General features: G+C 44.1%; 1 protein-coding gene and 1 long non-coding RNA gene across 2 annotated transcripts in view; one reads left to right on the forward strand and one right to left on the reverse strand.

The window, feature by feature from the left end:
- SLC14A2 (solute carrier family 14 member 2) overlaps positions 1–26,443 on the reverse strand; it is a 444,882-nt gene that overhangs the window by 187,635 nt on the left and 230,804 nt on the right. The window lies entirely within an intron of this gene.
- LOC125914653 (uncharacterized) overlaps positions 1–26,443 on the forward strand; it is a 40,560-nt gene that overhangs the window by 12,525 nt on the left and 1,592 nt on the right. Inside the window, exons 3-5 of the long non-coding RNA XR_007455378.1 lie at positions 10,213–10,290; positions 11,059–11,153; positions 19,486–19,648. This is a non-coding gene — a long non-coding RNA (uncharacterized LOC125914653). The remainder of the gene's footprint in view (positions 1–10,212; positions 10,291–11,058; positions 11,154–19,485; positions 19,649–26,443) is intronic.

Consider the following 26,443-nt stretch of genomic DNA (forward strand, 5'->3'; position numbering starts at 1 on the left):
AGTGTGGCAGAAAGACTAGTACTGGGTTTTTAACAATTTAGTTTAGGATTAAGATAAAAAAAAAAAAAAACCTTAACAAACACTGACCTGTGGCAATTATGGTTCTAGAAAACGATGTACTTTCTAACAAACTAGAACAACATGAAAAACAGTAAAACTAACACAATTCAGGGGTGCCTGGGTCGCTCAGTTGGTTGAGTATCTGACTCTGGATTTAGACTCATGGGATCAAGTGGTTCATGGGATCGAGCCCTGCCTCCAGCTCTGTGCTAACAGTGCCAAGCTTGCTTGGGATTCTCCCTCTCCCTCTCTCTGCCCTTCTCCTGCTTGCATGTGCACTCTCTCTCTCTCTCTCTCAAAATAAATAAATAAACATTAAAAAATTAACTAACACAATTCAGAAGGTGAGGAAAGAGAGAAGCTGGGGGGAGCCAAGAGTCAAAATTACCATGTAGGGCTAATGAATCAAGGAATAGAAAGAAATATATATTAAAAATTATAAAATTAAGATGAACAGAAATATTACCATCATTGTCATTATTATCATCATCATCATCAACTAAAATTGGGTATGATAGGAAAATGAGAGGCAGGAGAAGAGTAAGTATGAAAATTTCATCATCTTGCAGAGCTATATTTAAGGATATAGAGGATCAAGTATATTATATTTAGTTTACTTAAAAATTAAAAAAAATATTAAAACTTTCTAAAGTATCACTATGAGCCCATGCATCTATTAAATTAAAAGAGAACAAAACAAAGACCATATAGTAAAATAAAAGCAGAAAGCATATGATATTAAGACTGGTTCTAAGTATATCTAGCAAATTAAAATTAATAAAAGTCAAATGTATCAAGCAAAAGAAATAGATCCTCGGTTTACATTACAAATAAAAAAAACAATCGTATTCTGTGTACAAGAGAAACAAGTAAGACAAAGTGACTGGAAAGTTGAAAATAAAAGGTGGGCAAAGGCAAACCAGCAAACCAAACCAAAACCAAAACAAGGAGAGATCCCAGTTTTAATATTAGACATGTTTCAGACAAGGTTGAGTTCAGGGCACAAAACAGTAGATGATGCAAAAATGGGAACTTTATTGCAATCTCACTGATGCTATAATTATTAGGAGGATTTATGTGCCCCCATTTTTTTATAGCAGTAACATTTATTTAAATTTTTTTTAATGTTTATTTATTTTTGAAAGAGAGAGACACAGAGTGTGACCAGGGGTGGGACAGAGAGAGAGAGAGAGAGAGAGAGAGAGAGAGAGAATCCGAAGCAGACTCCAGGCTCTGAGCTGTCAGCACAGAGCCTGACAGGGGGTTGAACCCACAAACCGCAAGATCATGACCTGAGCCAAAGTCAGATGCTTAACTGACTGAGCCACCCAGGTGCCCCTATAGCAGTAACATTTACTACGCTGAAAGGTGGAACATATAAAAATAAAGGCAGAGACACATGAGTAGTAAAAGACTAATACAATTCCCTCCATTCAAGTAATTGAGGATGCTTTCAGAGTCACATAACAATTCATTTTGAGATTATCTGTATTTTTCAACTCCCTGTATTTGTACAAACAACTACAAGAGATTCTTACAGTGTCTCTCCCTTGCGCTAAAGCCTTCCAAGCTCCCAGTGCCTGCTGCCTGAAGTCCTAAAGCTCCTCTGTGATCTAGCCCCTGCCTAGTTCTCCAGCCTTCTCCCACTCTTCATGTGTTCAGAGACATCCCCACAATGGGGGGTTCTCTTTTCCACACTTCCCTTCCTTTGTCTTGGTCCATGCTGTTTCCTCTCTTTGGATGCTCTTTACTCTCTGAGAGCAAGCAGATGTAACCTTTAAGACTTCACGAACATGTCACTTTTCTGGGAAGCCTTCTTTGTCCCCAGTCCTGCCAGCTACAGGACTGTTAGGGCATGCTTGCAACTTCCTGTAACTAACCCAGTTCTTTAGGATCAAGGCAATCATGATGTCTTTACTCCAGAACATCCTTCATGCTCCACATGCAAACAGGTACTAAGTCCTACCTTTTCTTCCTTTATTAGTCTTCATTCCCTCTGTACCCATCTGACCATTGCCCCCTGCACTCCTGAGCTCCTCTTCTGTAAGTATTTTGCCACTAGCCTCACCCTGCGCCCTGTTTATTCAGCATTCTACTCCTGTACCCATGTGCCTAAAGCACCACTTGGTCAAGCCAGCTCCTTTGTTCCAAAGTCTCTGATGGGTTCCTTTTCCTTTACGATCAACTCCTTCATATGATGTCAAGGCTTTCTGCAACTGGTCATGATGCCCTTCGTGATGATTGTTCATCACTCCCAACTGTTTCATTCATACTGACAACCCCTCCAACCATGCCATCACCATGGGCTTCCTGACCTGCTCCTTATGTTCCTCATGTTCTCTCTCCTTTTCTCTGCTTACTGATCCAAATTTTGCTTCAAGAGCAACTCCATGGGTACCCCTCCCTGGTATACCAGCCCAGTGATTTCCTTTTTTTTTTTTTTTTTAATTTTTTTAAATGTTTATTTATTATTGAGAAACAGAGAGACACAGAGCATGAGCATTGGAGGGGCAGAGAGAAGGGGAGACACAGAATCCAAGGCAGGCTCCAGGATCTGAGCTGTCAGCACAGAGCCCAACGCGGGGCTCGAACCCACAGACTGTGAGATCATGACCTGAGCCGAAGTTGGACACTTAACTGACTGAGCCACCCAGGTTCCCAGCCCATAGATTCCTACTCTGAGCCCTTTGGACATTTATTATCAACACCCTAGCTTGACTTTTATCATAACTCATGCTAGGAGTTGTGCTTATTTGTACATGTTTATCTCATTTGATAGACAGTAAGCCTCAGCAGTAAGATCTTATGCTTCTTCTACACTATTCTCGACATCTTACAAGGGATTGAGAATATGGTAGGTGCTCAGCAATCATAGATGCTTTTTTAAAAAGAGAATCTGTTGCTTCCATCTGTGTCATTTAGCGGGATGGCAGGTCACCTGAGTCCCGAGCCTTAAACAGCCTCCTTCACTGCCCTCCTCCCTTCCAGGGTTGTAAGTGACCCAATTTCCAACTGTCATTTTCTAATCATTTACCTAGCCTAATTAATTACGATAGAGTTGCTAAATATTTTAAAAACTGCTTCCCTACCCATCATCTCAGTGGACCTGCACACAATAGTGTGTTGTAGGCAAGGTGGAGATTTATGGGGAAATAAAGTCAGTGCATCTGGTGCCAGTGAGACCAGACCCTTGGCTTCTATTTCTAGTCTAATAGCCTTTATGGCAGGGCAGGCTGTGTCTCTTCCCTAAGTTTCTAGAACTTCTCTCTGGAAGTGTGAATGTGTGTTTTTAAAACATTGATTTTTGCTCAAATGGCTCTTTATTTTGCTTTTGATTTCTCCTTCCTAGTGAAGATACTGCCCTCCCCCCTGACAGCAAGCATTCTTTTTCCTTCCTGAATGATGGCCCCACTTGGTCCCCCTTTGGTTTTCTTTGCCTGAGTTTCCACTTAGCCCCGCCACCCCCTGGAGAACCATTCTGGCTTAATGCCTCCTGCATCCTTTCAAATTGTTCTTGTTCCTCAGCTCAGGATTTCCTGCAGGGCTGGCCTTCTTGGCTAATGAGGAGCCTCTAGCTGAAGGCACTGTTCCTGACCAAGTTTCCCAATCCTGCTGGGAGGTGGGGGTTGCGGCTGGCGGGAGAGTGGGTTGCAGTCCTGCACTGATACTCTGCAATCACAGGCAGGAGTCTCTGCTAATGCAGGTCTGGTGAGCCTTGGAACTTGCTGGTACCTGGTTTTGTTTTGAATGACCCACTCTCTCCACACCCCCCACAACCCCAACATTGTATCTTTAAAGTGATTCACTTTACTTTCCTCCAGGAAGGCTCGTTCATATTGTGTTTTCTCCTTCTCTAAATTGTCCAGTGCTATTACTATAATTTGTGGAGGTGGAGTGGGGAGAGTACTATTTATGTTTCAGACTAATTGAGTAGGAGTGACCTTGTATTATGCATTTTGGAGAGATGCTGGGGGCACCCCTCAGCATAACTGTCCATTAAGTAAAATGGGTTTCAAGTTATCACAGTACTAGTAGCAGAGATCTATGATTTTTGTTTCCACTTCTGTCTTTATTAGCCATAAAGGTGAACAGGCTTTGGCTATCAGACTGGCCCAAGGGGTGCATATGGGACCCAAGCCAGGCCAGCCAGAGTTCTTCCCTAGGAGTCGCAAAGTGGAGCTGGGCAGAGGAAGCCAATCTTGCCGTCCGGCTATTGAGCTGTCAGGATATGAAACTGCAGGAGCTGATGCCAAATTCTAAACAACAGCCAATTTGAGGAAATGACATAACACCCACCGAGAAACGTAAATGGAGATTGAGGGATGGGTGGCATTAACATCTCCAATTCTAGTTATTCATGAAGCTAGCTCCCAACCCTGCTTTTTCAGGAGTCTGGCTACATGAGCCTATAAATCACTTTTTACTGCTGAAGCCAGTTTAATTTGTTAATTGCAACCAAGAAAGTCCTGGCTATACAATCCTTCCTGTCCGACTTTTCTCATCAGAGGCTCCAGATGCCCTTGTATTGTCCTTAGCTGCCCCAAACGAGGTGTTCTTACACAGCATCCTTGGGGCCTCCTAGGGGGGTTGATTCCTGCCTGCATATGAACCCTAAAAGTCCTGCCCTCATGGACCCAGTCCCATCATTGGTAGAAAAGGCATAAAATGCATGTGTCCCTATAAGAATCAGAGCTCCACGAGGTAGGGACACAAGGAAACTTGCCTGCTTTCTTCTCTGATGTGCCCATCTATCCAGACAGGGCTAGGCACACAGTGGTACATGATGAATATTTCTTTTTAAAAAAAATTTAAAATATTTATTTATTGAGAGAGAGAGACAGAGAGACAGAGAGAGAGAGACAGGAACAGCACAAGTGGAGGATGGGCAGAGAGACAGGGAGACACTGAATCTGAAGCAGGCTCCAGGCTCTGAGCTGTCAGCACAGAGCCCAAAGCAGGGCTCAAACTGATGAACTGTGGAGATCATGACCTAAGCCCAAGTCAGACACTTAACCAATTGAGCCACCCAGGCACCTCAAATACTTCTCTTTAAGTAGTCTCCATGTCCAGCTTGGAGCCCAATGCAGGGCTTGAACTCACAACCCTGAGATCAAGACCTGAGCTGAGATCAAGAGTTGGATGCTTAACCGACTGAGCTACCCAGGTGTCCCCATGATTGATACTGGTTAAGCAAAAGAAGCACTGAATGCGGCCATTCATTCATTCACATGCCTTTCTTCTTCTGATTAGACGTCTTCAGTCACTGCCTACTGCACTCTGAATTTAACCCTCCCTCAGCTCAATTTCAACCCACCTGTCTAGCTTCATCTCTCACTGCTCCTCCACGTGTTCAAAGAGCCTCCTAGTATGAAGTAGGAGTTAAGCTCACCAGATTGCAGCCTGTCTCTGCAGCCTCCATGCCTTTGCTTGGGCAATTCCAATCATCTGGAAGACACTTTTTCTCTGCACTTCAAAATCTCATGTTTTGAACTCATGCCTCAAGGCCTGGCTCAGAAGAAGCTCATGCCACGTGCTGGCCCTGTTCCTCCCATTCAGAAAGAATCTCATGCTTTTTTGAATCTTCATAGCACCTTCTTTCAGCCTTTGTCTTTTGAATTTGCAATAATAAGAGATACTGAGGCACATGCATTCTCTTGCCCAGTGGACTCCAGGCTCCTTGGGCACAGTGCTCCTGTTTCTCTCTCTTTGTCCATCAGCTTCTCCTTCTGGCCCTCCTCTTCACCACACATCACCACATTTTCTTACCAACTAGATCCTAGCACAGCCTCACACAAGGTGATGTCCAGTGAATATTATTATGCATGAGGAAATCTGTGCACATCAATGCAAAACAGTAAACTCTGGCCTGACTGGGACAAGCCCGTGGAATCACTGTGCATGGCTTATCCATACAGTGGAGTTAATAAAACTACAGACTTTACTGGGGTTGGCTAATAAAATACATACCTTATGCAAAGTGCTTAGTCCATGCCGGCACATTATCAGGTGCTCAGTAAGTGTTGATTGTTGTTATTGATAGGTCTTAGGTACCCAGAAAGCCAAAAGGACATTTTCTTTCCATTTTCCATCCATGCCAGTTCTCTGACATTTACAACCTGATAGTTCTCTCCATTTCATACCTAGCCATGTGGCTTGCCACACATCTACCCCATTCAAGAGTCTTCCCTGTGTGGCTGCCTTCCAGCTAGCCAAGCAGCCAGCTTCTCCCCTCACCACAAACTGTCTCACCTGCTAGACCAAAGGAAAAGGAAAGGGAAGATCAGGCCAGTCAGGGACTCCCTGGCCTGGGCCTGGGAGAGACAGGACAAAACTGACATGTGAAGCAAGGCTGGCTGCTTCCATTAAACTAACTCCCTCTGTCACCTGAGCTGCTGACAATGAGGCCCCACGAGGACATGGATCTGATCTGGGTGCTTTTCTGTCTTTGCCTGTCTGCACACTCCTCTTCTCTTGCTGGATGCTCAGATAGCTCCAGAGGCTTTCAGGGAGGTGAAGTGCTGTGACAGAACTCTCTTCTTCTCTCCCTCTCTTTCTGTTTCTGCATTACTCTCTCTGGCTCTGGCTCTCCTCCATCTGTCTTGTTCTACAGATCTGCTTTTTATTCTCTTTAGCTGACCTCGCTGCAATTCCCATCTCTTGCTTTTCTGTCATTTCTCCAGGTATCCCTTTATTGTTTCTGTCTCTCTTAGGCTGACTCTTCCTCCCTCCCTCCTGCCCTCCTCCTGCTCCCCACTCCTCCACCTGCAGTTTGGCTCCCTTGCTCTCTTTTTCATGGCCATAATGCTGCAGTGGTGAGAAGGGGACCATCTATCTGTCAGAGACAGGCTCCGCCAACCTCGACCACCTCTCTCCTGCTGCTGGCAATTATCTGGAGGTTGGCACAGGGCCCGGAAACTGCCGCTTGCACCACCCCGCGGCTCAGGGTCTGCTCCCCCAACCCAGCCCCCTTGGAGGACCGCTTGGTGCCATGCCCAGGATGTGACAACCTGCAAAGGTCACACACACTCCAGAGAAGATGGACTGCTCTACGGGTGGAATTGACATTGGGCAGATTTGCAAATGTCCCTCCAGACTTGCTAGTGTTTCACAGAGGCACGGAATGAGGTGCAAAAAATAGAAACTATAAATTGCACACAGTGCCCCTACCTCCCCTTAACACACACACTTTAACACTGCCATACATCCAGATTTTTACTTTCTTTATTTTTTTAAAGGGTGGCTTTCGAATCTACCTTATTTGAAATTTCATACAAATTCATCCATATGACATCACTGGAAGTTAGTGTACCTGGTACCACCAGGCTGGGAGATTACCTGTTATTTATAGGAACCTGTGTGGCTCTGTAAGCTGAGTCACAGCTGTGACCTGGCACTCTCTTTTTCAGAAGTTGATGAGATTTCAGAGCTGACAGAGACTTTTGAGGCTGTTTATGCCAAGACTCTCATTTCGGGGCTGGGAAATCTGTAGACCAGAGTGGCTGAGAAAGGTACCCAGAGTCAACTGGCAAGTTGGTAGCAAAGGCCAGGGACTCCAGTTTTCAGGCTCCTGGTAAAGTGCCCATCTCACTCTGTACTCCACTGCCTTTAATGAGGGAGGAAACAGATCCTCCAGGAAGACAAATAGTTCTACCCAGGTTACTCAGTTATTAGGTGTTAGAGTCCCAGTATCTTCTGATATCTCATTTATTTGTCCTTGAAACCAGCCAACCAACTCATGAAGCATAATGGCAATCAGAGATATTGAGAAAAGGCTGGGCTAATTACCTTGGGCTGATTTGGGCCTTTGCAGATGGTTCCAAGCATGGAGATTCTTTTCATCAATACTGAAGCAAAGGTATCAATACCGTCAGAAAGTGCTTATATATGTTCAACGAGTCTTTCCCCCAAGGTCACCATGTGTTATAGGTTCATTTCATGGTAGGGCACCCTGTACCCGCTGTGTACATGCAGCCACATTCCACGTGCTCACTCAGAGACCTTTGTGTCCAGGGTTAGTGGCTCACTGCCACCAGCCTCACGGTAGGCTATATGATATGTGCTGTGCACTGTGGTGCTGCCTCACTTGACATGTGGAAAACCCCAAGTGGAAATGGAGGCATGCAGAAAGGGTGACTGAAGGGTTAGAATATGCTATGAACCTGGCTGTGACCAGATCACGGCTCACTGTTGGGTCGAGTGTAAAGTTGCAGACTGAATGGCCTTGGTTGCTCCCCTGTGGCCATCAGTTAACAAGATCTGCCATTTATTGGGCATCTGCAGCACACCAGACACTGTGTCAGAGGCTCCTCCAGCATCGTCTCCCTTAATACTCACTGCCACCCAGGATGGTGGGGCCACCATCACTGTCTGGTTCCCTAACTGAGGCTCAGGGAGGCCAAGCCCACAGGGCTGTGGGGAGAGGGAGTGGAGTGCTGAATTGAGGATTTGTAGCCACAAGGGCCGTCCCTGTTCTTTATCCTCTGTCCAACTGCCTCCTGGTTTGTCTATTTACACGGACTCCAGACCCAAGGCTCCTGGAAAAGAAGAGACAGCAGAGTAGTGCAGGTAGTGCAGATGGGCCTGCTTATTTGGGAGGTGAACCTTCCTGTTTACTTTCTAGGCTCCCAAGGGCATCGCAGGATATTACAGAGCGAATACTTATCAAGTATCATCCACCCTAAGGGAAACAAAAAGTTAATGCATGCTCAGAATGTTTGTTTTATTTTTTAAAAAAGAATTTTTTTAAAACATTTTTATTTAATTTTAAGAGACAGAGAGGCAAAGTGCAAGCGGGGGAGGGGAAGAAAAAGAGAGGGAGACACAGAACCCAAAGCAGGCTCCAGGCTGTGAGCTGTCAGCACAGAGCCCAACACGGGGCTTGAACTCATGAACCAGATCATGACCTGAGCTGGTCAGATGCTTAACCGACTGAGCCATCCAGGTGCCCCTAGCATGTTTTGTTTTAAAAGGGAAGGAATAATCCTAATGATGTGAATGATAATATAGAGAAACATTGAGAATATTGAATACTTAGTAGGTGATAAGCAGTTTGCTATGTGCCTCACTTATATATCATAGACATCTGTGAATTAGGCATTATCCCATTTTGCAGGTGAAAAAAACTCAAGTCCAAAGATATTAAAAGCAAATAATCCCCCCACCCGAGCCTCTTCAGATTTATTCACATTTTAAGTGTGGGACTAGGATTCAAATGTCAAACTGCTTGCTTCCAATGCTTTTCCACCATCCTGCTCTCAAGGAAGTACACATTACCAGTTAAAAAGCTTTCTATTAAATAATTAAAACTTCAGAATGGTCCCAGTCCTAAAAGGGATACATTTCAATTACCTGGAACAGTCACCGAGGCAGAACAGCCTCTCTGTCTATATACTCTTCCTCGACTCTCTTTCAAATCATATATCTCGAAACCCTCAGGCTCTAGTGGACAATATACACATCCTGCCTGGCAGCTTCATGAGGGGGCCCTAAAAACTGGGGAATTTACAGGCCCTGCTAGACGGCCTACAAGGCCCTCGCCTGCTCGGCATGCAGGACGCCGGCTGGCCAAAGACTCTGTGGAAACAAGGGCCCAGTTCCAGAAGTCAGCTGGGCTCTAAAAGTCTATGCCTTTGGTACTGAGGTTTTATTTTCCCTTTCGATGCTGTTATGGGGGACAGTTGAAGAGGAAATTCCCTACAGTTCAACAGACTCCAGATTTATGGAGTAGTAGGAAAATATTTGCCCTGTGTTTGAAACTGCTGAAGAGGGGAAAAGAAATGTTGTTTTCTACAGATTTATGAAAACAGAAACATTGATTTGTTTTGCTTGGGGTTTGTCACTTTTCTGAATGATGGCTTGATGTTTTCGGGTGCTTTGAGAGGGCCACATTTCTTTCAGGTAAGCCTGGCACCTGGGAAAATTGTGAGGTTTGTCTCCTGCACCTTCTTCCCCATCCTCTGTGTCCCTCCCATCCTGTGTTCCCTGTCATCTAGACTTTCCCAGGGAGGAAAATAATCTAGCATTAATTCATAGAAATTATGAAGAATGGATGGCTCACAATTCCTTTTGTATTTGTGTCTTTTAAAAAATGCTGAAGGTGAGTAATGATAGCTAACTGAAATATATTCTCACTCTCAAATGATATGATTTTAGGCACTTGGGAGAGAAATAAGTTCGAGTGGAATCTGAAGATCTTTTCACTGCCCTTCATGCTGTATCATATAAGCAAAGGTCGGTTCTGACTAAACAGGAGACTGGCTCTGGCTATAAACATAGATTTTGCTTTAGAAGTAGCTCTTTAGAGAGCCAAAATTATTCTAGACACTTTGATCTCAAATATCAGCATGAGGATTCCAAGCACAGTTGAGTGATAGATCCCAGGGCCAAAACTAAATTAGAGTAGGTCCTAAAAAAGGAGATTAGTCTGGGTCTACCAAAGGATGGCTCAGAATGCTGCCCCTAGCAGAGGAGGAAGAAAGAGAAACACAATTCTCGTTAACAGATCGCTCAATTACACCCAAGCTAGGCAGCTCCTGGAGATGACCGTGTCACTCAGATTCATCCTCACATTCTCCAATGTCCCTAATGCAAAGGAGCATCTCTGAGAAGTGACCACAGTAATGCTCTCCCCCGTGCAAGTTCCCGTAATGCAATAAAAATTAGCGAACTCTGATTTACTTCTGCATGTCTGCTCAGCAACCACGGCTGCCGGGACCAGCAGGTTGTCAGTGTCGGGAATAATAAGAAACAGAAGGACTTGGAAAGAGTACAGTAGGAAATAGAAAGTAGGGATAAAGTTTTGGGGGGACAGTGAAGATGAGTTGGGGAAAATAATGTTGAATGGCCTTTGAGAGGGAGGTGAGAGGTGAAATCTGGTAGGAAGGATCGGGGCAGGTGCCCAGGGCCTATGACATTATGTATTGAGACAGGATTTGAGAAATCTCCACTTGGCATCCAAATAAGTTAAATAAAGGCAAGCCAAAGCTTTTCTCTCTCCAGCTTCCAAGTCACACAGTGAGACCCAGGAGGCAGGAGCCAATAAAATCTTAAAAACACCCAAGGACGAGGCCCACACATTCCAAATGCTTCTTAGGGTGAGTATTTTTTGCAACAAAGCAAAATGAATTTACAAGTATCTCATTAAAGCTGCAGGGGAGGAAGAACATGAGAAGTTTCCAGGGAGGGAGGGATGGTAAATGGAATTAATAGCACAGAACTCATTAGGACCCATTATTACTAATTTAAGATATGTGAAATGTTACTGATATTTTCTTTATTTGGTGCATAGTCTCTGTTGTTGGTTGGAGTAGATTTCGTTAGAGCTTCTTTAGGGTTTTTAAACCTAGACTCTAATCCTATTTTACCTAAGTTGGAATTCACAAAGGAAGATTCTCTTATTGTGGACTAGTTTTGGGAATAGTCAGGAAGTTCCCCTGAATCACAAATTCTGGGTGGGCCCTACCGCAAGGTGGATTGGGCAACCCCAGAGTGTACCTGTGGGGACAGCACCCCAATAGAAGACTTCGCATAGAAGCGGTGGTGGGAAAACAGGTGAGGGGTCAGTGTGTGATTTGTGGAGTGCTGCCAGTGAGGAGTCTCAGCCTCTACCTCCTCTCCTTTCTACCTCCTTTCTTTTACCTGCCTTTGGTGGCTGTCTGAGATGTATATGTTGGAGCTGTCACTAGTTTAAGGCAGCACTGTTTTCTGTCAGATGAGAATATGCTTGAGAAGGTAATAGATCACAGCTTCAAGAAAATGGCCTCTCAATCCCTCAGAAGCCAATGGCTCTGTCTTCAAGAGAAGTTTTGAGTATTAAAGGAAGTTGGAAGAGCCCAGAATATAGAGTGAACTAGTGACCAGAGTGGGTAGACAGGGGTGGGGCACATGAAGGCACTGGGTGCTGGGTGGGAAATGGCTGAGGGTAGGAGGAAGGAGACTCAGTGAAGGGGTAGGGGAGCGAAGATGCTGGGGCTGAACACTCAGTTTTCTTGTCTTCTGGTTTGGTCAGGCCAGGCCTGCAGCACACAGTTATAGGTTCTTCTAAAGAGGGGTTCCTCCCTCAAAGCCATGATGAAAACCACCCACTGAAGTGAGACAGGTCATAGCTTGAACGCTTCTAGCTTCCAAATCTGGTCCCCAAATGTTAGAACTGGATAGGGCTACATACTCCCTTGATTCCTGACTATTTTCTTAGCAGCTCTATGTACCGGGCACTGGGTGGGGTCTTGGGAATAGAAGGTTGCAACTTGCAGGGCACTTTTGGGAGATGGATGGCAGGTTAGAGTCTTCTACTTGAGCTGGCACTCTTTTCATTGCTGGAGGGAGTTTGGATCTGACAATCACCTTCATGGAATCACAAATTCAGCAGAGGGATCGCTACAAATCCACTCTAGCCCAGAACTGATGGCCATGCACGGTCCTCCCATGTCTAATCTTCCTCCGCTATACAGACAGCATCTCATTATAATTGTCTTATTTTAACTGTCATTTGTACCCCGAGGTACAGTTTCCGTACATCAGTATACTCACTTGCACCAAACATTCTGTGAGTTTTCTGACTTTGCCAGAACTGTGAAAGGTCATGAGGCAGGATAACTCAACTCACCATCTAGATTTCAAGTGACATGATTCTACCTCTACCTTGCTGTCACAGCTCCACAAACCTACGAGGACATGGGGGCTCAGACATCATATCATGGCTAGTAAATGTGCTTTTGGGCAAATTAAAAATCCTTCTGGGTGCCAGCTTGCTCTTCTATGAAAAGAAATATTCAAAGCTTCCTTCTAGCTCTAACCTGATCACTGAGGTAGGGATGGCTGACGAGCCAGTAGAGGTGGTGCTGAAATCAGTGCATGGCTAGCTGATCATTTCAAGACACTGTCAGGAAGAAAAGACTCTTTAGCAAAGGGGTAGTGGGTGAACAGATTTGGGGGCTGTGGGTAGCCCACGGCCCAAAGGGAAAGGCTCCTCTTCCTGAGTGTCACCCCGAATGGGGGTTTCCTGCCCAGAAGCTGCAGGGCCACTCTGGGTTTTGCAATGATGCCAATTCTCCTTTCCTAATGTTCCGGGAAGAACGTTTTCATGGAACACAAATCACTGGTCCTTCATCCTGTGACAGCAAATGGAGACTAATGATAGGAACTGGGACTTAAGAGATGCCTTTACATTAGTGTCTGTTTCTGCAAACTTGTTCCAGAAAGCTCCTTTGTGCTGCCTGGATTCTGGCCTGAGGGCCTCCCCCTGGAGGCTGCAGGATGGCAGATGTTAGGCAGCAGTGCCTCCCCTGGGGCAGGCATCTCTTCTACATCTATCTCTCTTCATGCTGTAGCCTGAAACCCCCAGTTCCCTCATACCCACAGCAAAGCCCCAGCATGGCATCTGCCCTTTGGCACATCTCTCAACATCATTTTCCTGGGACAGCCTGCATGTGCTTTTCCTCAGCTTCCTGCCACCCTTCTCAGCCACTTTTGATCCTTGATATTCAGTGCCCTGTTGGAGTGCATCTGGATCGAGGATACCCCTTCTCCTCCCACTTCTAAGAGGTAGCTACTTCTATTTTCTCCATTTCACAGATGGGAAAATGGAGGCATAGTGAGGTAAAGTGATTTGGTCAAGGTCATGAAGATGGCAAGTTTCAAAGCCAGAATTGGAACCCAGGCAGTCCAGCTCCTGAGATTGCTGTTGACCTTGTGGTTCTTTATTATTATTATTATTATTATTATTTATTATTATTATTATTATAATTATTATTGTTATTTTACCAGCACAGTCTTCTGACTCCCAGTCACAACTTCCTGGTCCCCATGAAAAAAGCCACCACCCACGGGGCGCCTGGGTGGCGCAGTCGGTTAAGCGTCCGACTTCGGCCAGGTCACGATCTCGCGGTCCGTGAGTTCGAGCCCCGCGTCAGGCTCTGGGCTGATGGCTCGGAGCCTGGAGCCTGTTTCCGATTCTGTGTCTCCCTCTCTCTCTGCCCCTCCCCCGTTCATGCTCTGTCTCTCTCTGTCCCAAAAATAAATAAAAAACGTTGAAAAAAAAATTAAAAAAAAAAAAAAAAAGAAAAAAGCCACCACCCAGAGACTCTTTCTAAACTGTTGCTTTCAAACAATGCTTCTAAGATTCTAGAAGTCTCCCAACTGCCTGTGGGCCTCAGAGAGAGGGGGTAAAACTGACCTGAAGCAAACCTGGCCACCTTCATGAATCTCCCTTTGCCACCAGAACTGGTGCTGGTGAGAACCCCAATGAAGAGGTGGGCCTGGGCTGGGTGCTTCTTTTCATTTTCCCTTCTGCATGTACATGTAGTTGATTTTGGAGGCCTTGCATCAGGGAGAGAGAGAGGAGCATGTGCTGCCCTCTCTAAACCCTACCAGGGATGCTGAACATCTGGGATGGGGTAGGGGAGCTTTTGGGCACCACTGTTAAGGAATAGGTTGCAAATGTGCTATACCATTTATTCTGCCCTACTGATCCAATCTTAAATAAAATCCAATCTTACTTGATAACTGAATCTGACTCAAAGAGATGAAATAGGTAAGAAACAAAAAGAAAAACAAAAACAAAATACCTCTTCATAGACTGCAAAATACTGTGCAAGATGTGCTTTGTTATAACTTATTAACATTCAACTTTCACCCAAAGTGGAATTGATTTTTTAAAATTCATATTCATGCATGCTCCCTAATTGGGGGGAGTGTCTGGCAGCCCTGAGGTCTCTAGGTCCCTGCATCTCATGGGTCCTGTAGGCTCTATCCCTCCAGGCACATCTCGCCTGGAATAATAAGGCATTTCTTCACATTCCCTCCACCCCACTGCCCATCTTGCATTCATTCCAAAGGCTGTCTTTACCTCAGCTTTGAGAATCTACAACAGCCCTGCAGCTGGGAAGAGAGTGTATCATTTGGCTTTTTGCCCAGAAAATAAGATGCTTCAAAAAGGTCATCAAAAAAAAAAAAAAAAAAAGTCTCTTGGGGTTTCGAGAAAGGGGGGGAAAAAACTACCTTCTCTCTCAAGGTTAATTGAGTGGAAGGTGAACTTTCATCACATGTTGTCCTTTTGTGAAAGCAGCACAGCCTTAAAGACGTGGAGAGGGCAACTGACAGGATGGCATGGGCTGGGCTGCTGTGCAGGGACATGGTGCCTCCAAAGTTGGCTCTGAGCTTCCCAGTCCTTGGACAGTGCCCCACCGAGCAGGAGCAGAAGGGAGTGTACAGGCATGTAGCCAGAGCCCAGCCTTCATAGGATATAAAGGAATGTAGGCTGGACGCCTACCCTCAGGGAGCTTTTGCTCTGGAGGATGAAAGGAGGCCCACAGCCAGCCTGTGTGAAATGAATCAGAGACCAGTAGTGTGTTGTTGGTGCTGGCTCTGCAGGTGGTGGGTGCTCAGGGCTGACGGGGTTGCCTGTGACTGAGAGTGCTGCTCTGAGCTATGGAAGAAGCCTGACCTGTTTGGGGCCTTTGCACTTGCCTCTTACCATGTGCGTTGACTCTGGTTCTAGCTGAGGATAATTTTGCTCCTTAAAGGGCACGTGGCAATATCTGGGGACATTTTGCTTGTCATGATTGGGAGGGAAGTGCTACTGGTATCAAGTATGTAGAGGCCAAGGATGCTCCTAAACATCCTACAATGTGCAGGTCACTGCCCCCCCCCACCCTGCTCCAATAAAGAATTATCCAGCCCCAAATATCAATAGTGTCAAAGTGGAGGCACCTTGCCCTAGAACTAGCTCCCACCACCTCCACCCTGGCCACATAACTTCCTCTTTCCTTCACTTTATCTAGGTGTTTGCTCAAACCACCTACCAAAATCCCTTCATGACCATCTTATATAAAAGAGAAACCCCGATCTCATTCCACCACTCCTTTCCCTCTCCCCATGATTCAATTTTTTCATGGCTCTTATCCTTGTCTGATATGTGCATGTGTGTGGCTGTGTTTGTTTATTAACTGCCTTTCCACACTAGAATGTAAGCTCTGTGAGAGCAGGGATGCTGCCCCTTTCGCTCCTTACTCTGTTCCCAGTGTCTACAACAGAGGATATAGTAGATATTCAGTCAACATTTGTTGAGTTAATGAATAAATGGACACTAATCCCAAGCAGCTGTGTGACCCTGGGCCAGTCACTTAGCTCCTGTAATATGCACTGAAATTCTCATGTGAAAAAAAGAAAGCAAAGGATTAGAATGTTTCAATGGGTCTTTCCAGCTTAAAGTTTTTTCTATTCTCCAAGAAAGAGTAATCTGGGAGTATTGGATGACCCAAGAGGGCAGGTTTCAGTAAGACAGCACTGTAAAGGCACAGCACGTGGGTTGGAGTCCTACCTGGAGGGGATAGTATCTGGATTAAATAAGCAGAGCACTTAGCCCAAGGCCAGCTTCCCACCAAGTGCGTGGTGAATGGCAGCTGTTGTTATTTATGAAGAATTCAGGGCCAGGATTAGGGTGAGGTAAGAGAGGCACTAACCTCAGGCACAAAATTGAAGGTGTGACCAAAAAGCTCTGCCATCTAGACAGATAATATTTTAATCCAATATTTTTTAAAAATAAAAATTAATGCAAAAATCCACAAAGAAGGAAACACCAAGATCTTAGCTAAAGACAAGATCAGTATGACTGTTTCCTTTTGCTTTAGGCTCCCATAGGCCTTGGCACAGTGCTGCTACTGATGCTGTCTTTATTTGAAATTTTGAGATATTTCTCATCAAAGACTTTTTTGGCATGAATTTTGATTTTTAAAAAACATGGCACTGAAATATGATTTGTCTTGATTACTGAGATCTCCATCACTTCCTTCAGTTTTGTGCCTGAGGGTGAGCACCTCACCTTCTTCACCGAGCTGGAGAGCAATGGACTGTCTAGAAGCAGAGAGAAGCTCCAGACATCCCTCTCTGAGGAAGAGAAACAGGGTGAGGGACGGGTTACACAGATGATGGGGATTAAGGAGAGGGGAGCTTTTGGACAGCGGGTGGGATCTTAGAATTTGAGGGCTGGGTTTCCCAGGCAGACTGGGGCTGAGGAGATGGTCTGATTCCAAGTGAAAAGGAAAAAGACCCCAGGGCTGGGATTGCAGGTCCTGGTTTGCTTGGGACAGTCTTGAGTGCACTAGCTGTCTCAGCAGTGATGAATAATTCCTCCTCTTGCTCTCTAAAGTGTCCAGGGCTGGGCCATCTGTGTATGGTCATCCTGGGTCCGGCTGCTGTCCATGCCAGTGCTGTAGTGGGCCTCTCTGAACCCCTACAAAGGAGAAAGACACTGCCCTCCACCTGAGACCCGGTCTCTGATGATGTCTGATGCTGCTGGAAGAATTCCTCAGACCCATCTCAGACCTTAGCTATGCTTCATAGCTTACCCTTTGCCCTGTAGCCATTTTTCATGTGTCTGACCTTGCCCTTATCTTGCCAGACTCTTTGCCCCTCATGGCCTTGCCGTGTGACCTGCTGCCAACACCACAGAGTAGCTGTCCTGGGAGCAACACTCACAAAGAAGCATGGCATTGTTTTAGTCCATGGTGTTGGAGAGAAGAAAAAGTGAAATTGACAAGAAAAATAATTAATACATAAAATTAATGTCAAATTTTTTAAATGTCCTTATTTCTATGGTATTAACCTACACTTTGATTCCCTTTCACTTGCATTGTTTGTCCTGAGCTTAAAATGCATGTATGGACTAATGTGCAAGGTACCTCACCAGAAATAGCAGATTCCCATCTCACTTATGCATAGTATGAACTAATATAATGATTTAGTGTGTGGTATGTAAAATTAAGCAGTAAGAAGCTCTGAAACCAGAAGGGCATGCACTGTTTTGATGACTGCAAATAATGCCCTTTGATTTCTTTTTTTTTTTTTTTAAATGTACTTGTTTTCATTATCATTGCATATTGGATTGTTAAGTTTTCAGACCCTGGACTACATATTTTACGGGCACTGTCCCTTTTAACTTTAATACATACAGCAATTCTGACAGCGGGTGCTATTGCTTCCATTTTAGAGATCAGAAAGTTAAGGCTTATAGGAGTCAAGTTGCCAAAGTCACAAAGTTGGCACATGGCAGACCTGGGATTCAAACCCAGTCTTTTCTGAGTTCAAGCTCTCAGCTAAACCCAAGCACTGTTTTGCCTACAATGGAGGGTTAAACCAGCAGCCAAGGACATCTCTTACACATGTATCCAATCTTCTGTCAAAGGGGCATGTGACCAGACCTGTCCCTACCCTTTGTATGAGCACCCCCCACCCCCAGTCCTAAAATGTTCTGCTTAACTGAGGTTTGAGTTACTGAATGGGCAAACAGATAAACCAGGAGGTAATTATTTATATAACCAGCAAAACAATCTTTCAAAATAGAATATCATTAGTCCTTTGAGTAGTTTATTGATGACTCATGATTCTTAAAATCTCTGATAGGAAAGGAATTTAGAAGTTCATCTGATGCAAACTTCCTTGACTACTGAATTGAGATGCCATGAAACTTAAACTAAAAGAGTCTATTGGAGTGAAACTGTGGATAATCATGGATATCATCTCTAAGATGATAATGTGAATGTGAATAGGAGGGAAGAGTTCACTGGACTCAATTTGATTATTTATTTTTCAAGTATTTTTATATCCAATTTTGGGAATAAATAATTTTATCCAAATCTTCCTCTCCCTCCTTTCCATAATCCAAATTCTGTCCATTCTTCAAGTCCTAATTTAATTGTAAGTTTTTTCATGGAAATTCCTCAATGGTGGGACACCTATTTTTCCTTCTGGACTTCCATTTTTCTCAGTCTTGTTTATGTCACTTAGTGTTTGATTTTCAGACTGCATTCTAATAGTTTCATCATTCTAACTGATTGAGTGAAGGACATAGAAAGTGTATATTCAGTTTCTTGCTTCCCCAGAAGCCCCTCACTTAGGGATTGACTTTGTAGCAGGTGCTTTCAGGGCCCCGCCCTACTCTTTGGACCCTTCAGTGGGCTCCAGCTAACTTAAAAATGTCAGTATCTGCCTTTGTGTGCCTGAAGGCTCCCCTTCCTTCACCCCCAGTAGGGGAAAGCTTGCTCTTTGTATATATGGCAGGCCAGAGTTTCAAAGAGTTACCACCCTCTAGCAATAGCCCTCAAACTAATGAAGCTCTTAAGTTGGTATATAAACACCCCAGCTCCCTCACTCCTTGAAGTGGTTCTGAATCATGTGCTTTGCACCATTTCCCAGAGTTTTCTTGAGAGTTAGGCTCCAGCGGTCCATAGCAGTAGCTGGCTAAAAAAGTCATGTACCCTTTATTTATTGCATTTTCTCCTTGTGTTACCTGCAGTGCCCAAGTAGATAGTTTACACTCACATCAGGATCTGCTTCTGGGGAACTCAAACCAAGACAGGTATAGAGGATATTGTCAAAATTGACTTATTGGTTGGATGATTAGCTGACTGTCAGTGTTTTTCCTTGCAGGTACAGGGATTGTGCATTTTTTTTCGGAAGCCATGGTGCTTTTCTGCCCAGTGGTACTCATTCATTCCTAGTTGAATGGAACAATGATGAGGGCAAGGATTCCCACCCCAGGTTCATCTAGCTCTGTTCACTACTCTGTATTTGTGATCTATTACTGACTTCGGTAAGTAGCAAAGAGCCCAGGGGAATTATGTCAAACCTCTATTCCCTTTCTCCCATCCTTGCTGCTACCAGCTGCATGCAATTCTCATGTTTTATTGTCTTTACATTGATTACCTTCTGACAAGGCCAGGAAGAAATGCTGACCCTTGGTTACAACTAAGCAAAGGCCCCTTCCCTTTGGAAACACAAAAAAGAATGAGAAAATGAACAACAGAATGATGTTTCCTAACAGGGCCATGTCAAATTTATAGATAAATAAAATATCAAAGATCAAATGAGGCTAGATCAGCAGTTTGGATCTCTCCCCAACCAAGCAGAGAATGTGCTGTCGACTCTGTCTTGGACTGATTTCCAACTTTGTGATTCAGAGCTGTAGCCAGGCAGAGTACGTCCAATAATGCTATTTGTTTTCCACTTAAAAAAAAAAAAAAAAAAGGCTGGGGAAATATATAAATGGCTCATAGGAGAAGAGGGCATTAGCAGACAGTCAGTCTGACCAAAGCGAGACAGGCAGATGGTTTGTGGGCCTGACGCCAGCTGGGTGTTTCCATAAGTGATCGCATATCTCCTCTCTGTGCCCCAGCACTCGGCTTGATTAAGAGGTCAGGAGCAGGCTGCCACAGCACGAGGCCAGAGCACACATGATATACGGCCAACCTGTCGGTCGCCTAGAAACAGCTCTGTAAAGGGGCCCAAAGACAAATCAATTTATAAGCCCACAAGTTTGGGCCCAGTAGTCTTGGCTGTTATTAAAACATGAAGTTTGATTCTTTGGGCTTGCTTTCTCAAATGTCACTCAGCCCCTTTAACTTTGACCGGACATCACTTCTTTTCCTTTTTAATACAGTAGTATCTTTGGATAAGTGATAATACCTTCCAGGTGGGATTCTGGGAAGTGAGTGAGGCTGGAGGCAGGCAGGCAGGAGAGGGATGCATTCAGGGAAAACTGAGGTGAGGTCTGGTTCTCCTTTCTTCATTTGCTGAGCACTGGGTGCCCAGTACTGTGGAGAAGTACAGGGAGAGGAGGACACATCATCCTTTTCTGGATGGTGAAGGTTTATGTGTATAAAGCAGGGCAACCCAAAGATGCAAAGGGCTGAAATGAGTGATGTGGATAATGCAAATTTTTAAATGGTTGGCGAGGTGGTCAGAAAAAGCCTTAGAGAGGAAGTAGAACATGAGGTAGGTGGGATTCACACAAATGAAGAAGTCAGATTTGCAGAGATGCAGCAATCATCTGGGTAACCTTCGGAAAGACTCTTAACCTGTATATGCTTCGATAGATTTTATCCTTGCTTTTCAGAGAGCATAGGATTAGAACTTTCCAGAGAGAGGACTCAGACAACAAAGGCTAAGCATGATACTCTAGGGCCAATGAGGCACTAGTCTGCCTGGAGTGGGCCTTAAGACTTTGTTCACCGATCTGTGAGTAATCCTATTCTCAAGTGATTTCCACAGCAGACCTGAATGGCTCTTGGAATGCTGCCTGCTGGCCACACCTTCCCCTGCTATGTCCACTCTGCAAACTTATCTGTTCAGTTACAGATTCTGGTTAGTGATCTGGATTGAAATTCTGTCTTCATTCCTGATTAGAAAGATGAGGGATTGTGCTTCCCAACTATAAAATCTATTTAGTAAATGTTTACTATATATCTACTTTTAGCGAGGCACCAATGTAAGCATGGATGGAAGAGTTAAAAGTCTGCAAGTATAGTCTGTCTTTTACTGTAAGGAGTTTGCAATCTCTTTACAGGGTGGTTAAAATAAATAAATCAAGGCACAGCAAGCCTCTGAGATAGGCCCCAACAGAGGTGTAAGCAATGTGATGGGGGTTAGAAGTAGTGGTCATTTCTGGTTGGAGGGATCGGGAAAGGTTTCCTGGGGAAGACTATGGGCAGCCCAAAGTTGCCTGAAGTTGAGAGAAGGCAGAAGTCCAGCTTTCTATCTAAAACCCTATGTGGTAAGCAGCAGTCAGAGGTAAAAGGTGACTCTTAAATTCACAACCCGGTAAAGGCAATCCAGCTTGAAGGGTAGGTAAAGGCCATGCTAATTTTTGAAGGTTCAGTCTTGCTTTGCCTAGAACGCTCTCAATTTACATATTATTATTAGTAACATCCTCTTTCATTCTCAAAATTGTCCTGGTTTGGACAAGAATTATACAATCATCTTCATTATAGGTAATGTTTTTAGCAGCCCTTCAGGAGCAGCCAATCTGAGCTATACCAACAAAGTAGACTGGGGATGTTCCCTTGAACCAAGAAATCCTCTTTATGTTGCCTCCAAACGAACACACACAGATCAACAATGAGAAAAAGCCAAGGTATTCCTTTCCTGTAGAATGAACCAAGCAATGGAAGCAGGTGGGCACGCCAGACACACACCCATTGTTGAGGTACACTGATAGAGCATGGAATGATCACGAAAAATCTATTAACACACTCGAGCCACACTCAGTCTTGTTTTGCAGATAAACATGGTCTGTGATTATTTTACAACACTGTGAAGGTGCTGGGGGTTGTCCCTCATTTATTACTTGACTAATAAATACTTTAATTACACTTAATAAATAATGTAAGCAGGGCTCACTGAAGTGGTAATTCTTTAAATTAATTATTAACTGCATGCAAAAGGCTGCACTGCCAGTACCACTAAAAGAAAATTCAGCCTTTAATCTAAAGTGATTATTCATTATCTGGTATAAAGGCTCCATTTGCATATTATTAGGGAAATAAACTTTGGCCTCCTTGGCAATACAGATAGATCTCAAAGTCCGTGCATTATGAATCTCCAAATACTAAAGTAATGATAAACAATATGTAATAAAGTCTCCAGTTTATAGCTTTATAACAGCTGGTTTTTGATTTTCCAAATATATTACAATGATAAAGTGACCAGTTAATGTATAAGCTCTTTGTGAAAGGTGGTGCCTACAGATGGTCGACTGATAGGAAACGGTAAATGTGCAAACTGCTCATTTCCCTTGAGATTGGAGCCATAAAATGATCTCAATAAGATATGAGAAGAAAATCTCTCTTTAACCCTTTTCTTAGCTGCAATCCAAATATGGGGCTGCGTATAGCTGTCTGGTGTGTCTCTTTCTCCGCTCCTCCCAGACTCCCAACTTTCCCCTGATAAAGTGAAGGGGGAATATCTGGATATGCAGACCTTGTGGTATCCCTGACTCTACCTTGGGGAAAGAGGCAAGGCAAGGTTCCAGTCAAAAGAGAAAGATGATCTATAAAACAAGCAAAAGACCAAAATTCATGTGCCCCTTGCATTCTCTAACTTGGTACTTTCTCCTTGAGCCTGGGCTTCTTCCAGAGGAAGTGAGTGACCCCAGATGTGATGGCTGGGGAGCAAGATGCATGGAGCAGCCTCCTAGCATTTAAACTGTAAAATTCTGTGGAGAAATGATTGAAAAAGAGGTTTCTGAAGGAGAAGGAGAAATCTCTCTCCTTGACTCCCTTTGGCACAAGTAGGGTTGGGGGATAGGGGGAGGGGGAGGGGGAGGAGATAGTGGGAGGGGAGAGGAGGAGGAGACAGGACGCCAGGAACTCATGAAAATGGCGACAATCACAAAGAGGCAGGGATGACCTCTTTTCCCCATTTCACACCCCATCCTATTTGTCTCTCTGAACCCCATTCAGAGACTATCTCTTTCAAGAGATCTTCCTTAACTCTCTGTGCATTCCAGCAGCATTCACCTACAGTGTGGGCCAGTCAATAGTCACTGATTTCTGGGAGGTGGGAAAGGGGCTACATGAGGATGAGGGGTGTCCTTTATTTTTTAAAAAGTTTTTATTTATTATTTTTTTTTTCAGAGAGAGAGAAAGAGAAAGAGAGAGGGGAAAGAGAGGGGGGGAGAAAGCGTGGAGAGAGGAGGGGCAGAAAGGGAGGGAGCAAGAGAGAATTCCAAGCAGGCTCTGTGCTGTCAGGGCAGAGCCTGATTGATGTGGGGCTCAATCTCATGAACCATGAGATCATGACTCGAACAGAAATCAAGAATTGGACATTTAACCAACTGAGCCATCCAAGCATCCTGAGGGGTGTCCTTAACTGAAATTCATTACAATAATGTTGCTGTGCTCCAAATATGGTTGAAAATCTTTGAGAACTGCCTTTCATGTTTGTTTTAGTCAGCTTACACTGCTATAACAAAATACCATACACCTTAGGTGGCTTGGATAACAGACAATTATTTACCATAGTTCCATAGGATTAAAGTCTGAGATCAGGGTACCAGCATGGTTGGGTTCTTGGTGAGGATTCTCTTCTTGGCTTGTAGATGGCCACTTTATTGCTATGTCCTCATAGGGCAGAGAGAGAACTCTGAGTCTCTTCCTCTTCTTATAATGACACTAATCCCATTGGGGGCCTCTACCACATAATGGCTCTTCCTCCTAATACCATCATACTGGGGATTAGGGCTTCAGCACATAAATACGGGGGTGGGGGCACAAACATTCCATCCATAATAATGTTCTTATGAACATCTTCAATGGGAGAAAAGTCATGTTAATAATAATCACTCTCCTCTGAGTATGAGTGACGTATGCAAATAGTTTCATGTACATTATCTCATATTATCCCCATAGTACACTAAGAAGTAAATATCATTAGCCAATTACAACTGAGAACACAGAAGTTCAGAGTTCAGTAGCTTGCCTAAGGCCACATAGCTGGTAAGTAGCATACCCTAGATTTGAACTGAGTGACTCCAAAGCCAAGGCATTGATGAGTATGCATACTGCTCTGTCTTTTGAAGGTAGACTAAAGTCTGGGAAATAACTAGTGGTTAATGTCTGAATGTGTTTACCTTCTCATATAATTTATATCACCAATGGAACTTCTCTGGGCATTTTTTTTTTTTTTAGCTCAAAGGGAATTCTTTTTTTTTTCCCAAAGGGAATTCTAAGAGTAGGAGTTTTAGGCATACTACTTCTCAGTGGCATGATGCCTGGGAAGAGAAGGGCCTCATCGACCTTCTGAAATCATGCCTTAAAGGCAACTGCCTAAGTGCCTTCTGTGGTACACACATAGGGCCAACTTCATTCTCATCTAGCCTAATCTGTAGCTCCTTGGGCCATAAAGTGTAATTAGTGTTCACACTTATTATCTCCTTCTGTCTTCCCACTATCCCCAGGCACTAGATAGGTATTATTAATATTTTCATTTTAGAGATGAGAAAACTAAAGCACAGACAGGTTGAGCAACTTCCCTAAGTTTACACAGCAAATGAGGGAAAGATCTAGGGCTCAAATGTAGGAATCTCTGTTTTTATCAATGAAAACTCAATGAACAGATGGATGGTACATCACAAATGTTTCTCATGTCCTATCAAAAACGATGTCAATTTGACAGAAAGAGCGAAAATTCATCTGTACATTTTTTCCCTTACCTACAAGGTTCCCATCCATTATTCATGCATTCCTTCATTGTTCCTGTCACTCACTGATTAATTAATTTAATAAATACTTTCAAAGCACATTACTTGGTGCCAGCTACTGTCCTAGGTACTGGCTATCTAATCTAAATTTACAAAAGGAAATTGAACCAATGGGCTGTTAACTGAATTGACAAAGTGATCCAATTACTTTGGTGTTGGTGGAGACTTCGTTAGAGACCCCTCCATATTCTCAATCTCCCAGAGGCTCCAGGAGAGATGTGGGGTCTTCAAAAGAACTGCAGACGCACAACTACCTGTGAGCTTCGCCACTGGCTCCCACTTTTGAAAAGATGACTGCGTGATTTCTGATTACAGCCATTAGGCAAAATAAAACACAGAGAACGCTGGCTCACCAGTTTCATCCTGCTTAATCAAATAGCCTCATTCATCATATTCACTCACACTATTCAGGGAAAGTGCTTTTCCGTACTTCAAAGATGGGCATGAGCAAGCCTGATCTGTACTTCCCATTTTGCTCTCCTCCCTTTTTAAATACAAGCAGATGATCTTTCCTTCTTTTTTCTCCCTTCCAATTCCTGATTGAGAGGCACAGCCTCAGCACAGCAGCAGTCCAGCCAGGAAGAAATCTAAGCTGAGGACAGTATTATCCCTCATGACACTCATAATTCAGCAGGATTTCTTTCTAACTGACTTTGGGGCTGGGCCTGAGCAGGGACCAGAATATCATAGAATGTCGGGCTAGCAGCATCCACAGAGAGAAGGCATTCTGGCCACTCATGTTACAGATGAGGCCAGAGAGGGGAAGAAGCTTGTCCAAGGTCACACAGCAAGGTTGTTGCAGAGCAGGGGGCACTGGTTCCCAAATTGGCAATTCCCAAGCTAGTGCCCTCAACTGTCTTATCACCATGACTATTGCTAATACCACAGGAAACCCCAAACAGGGGCTTGGGTTCTTCAGCACCTTCCCTAATCCTACATTCAGGTAAATTGCTGATGGTTTCACACAGGAACCAAACCTTCTTTATGATAGAGGCCAATTTGCAAAATTGGTGATATTCACTCTATTGTGCTTCTACATCCTCCCTCTGGGTTCCTTTGCCATTTCTGGGTGGCTCATTCTCTAGGCACATCCCCCCAGAATTTCATACTGCTAACCAGGTTTTCTCCACAGAACCCAGGCTCTGGAAAGACCCCTTCCTCCTCCTTCCTTAGTCCTAGGTTTCAAGTAAAGAGGAATGCTTTACACTCTCATTTGAATTGAGATCTTACTGGCTAGCAACTAATCTGGGATGAATCTCAAGGTTAAATTTCAAGGGGTTTAGATTTTAGAGAAAAGATTTTTTTTAATATATTTTGCAAAAGGTGTGCATATATAACTGTCCATTTGCC

This window comes from Panthera uncia (genome assembly GCF_023721935.1).
Source record: "Panthera uncia isolate 11264 chromosome D3 unlocalized genomic scaffold, Puncia_PCG_1.0 HiC_scaffold_8, whole genome shotgun sequence".
NCBI classification, from domain to species: domain Eukaryota; kingdom Metazoa; phylum Chordata; class Mammalia; order Carnivora; family Felidae; genus Panthera; species Panthera uncia.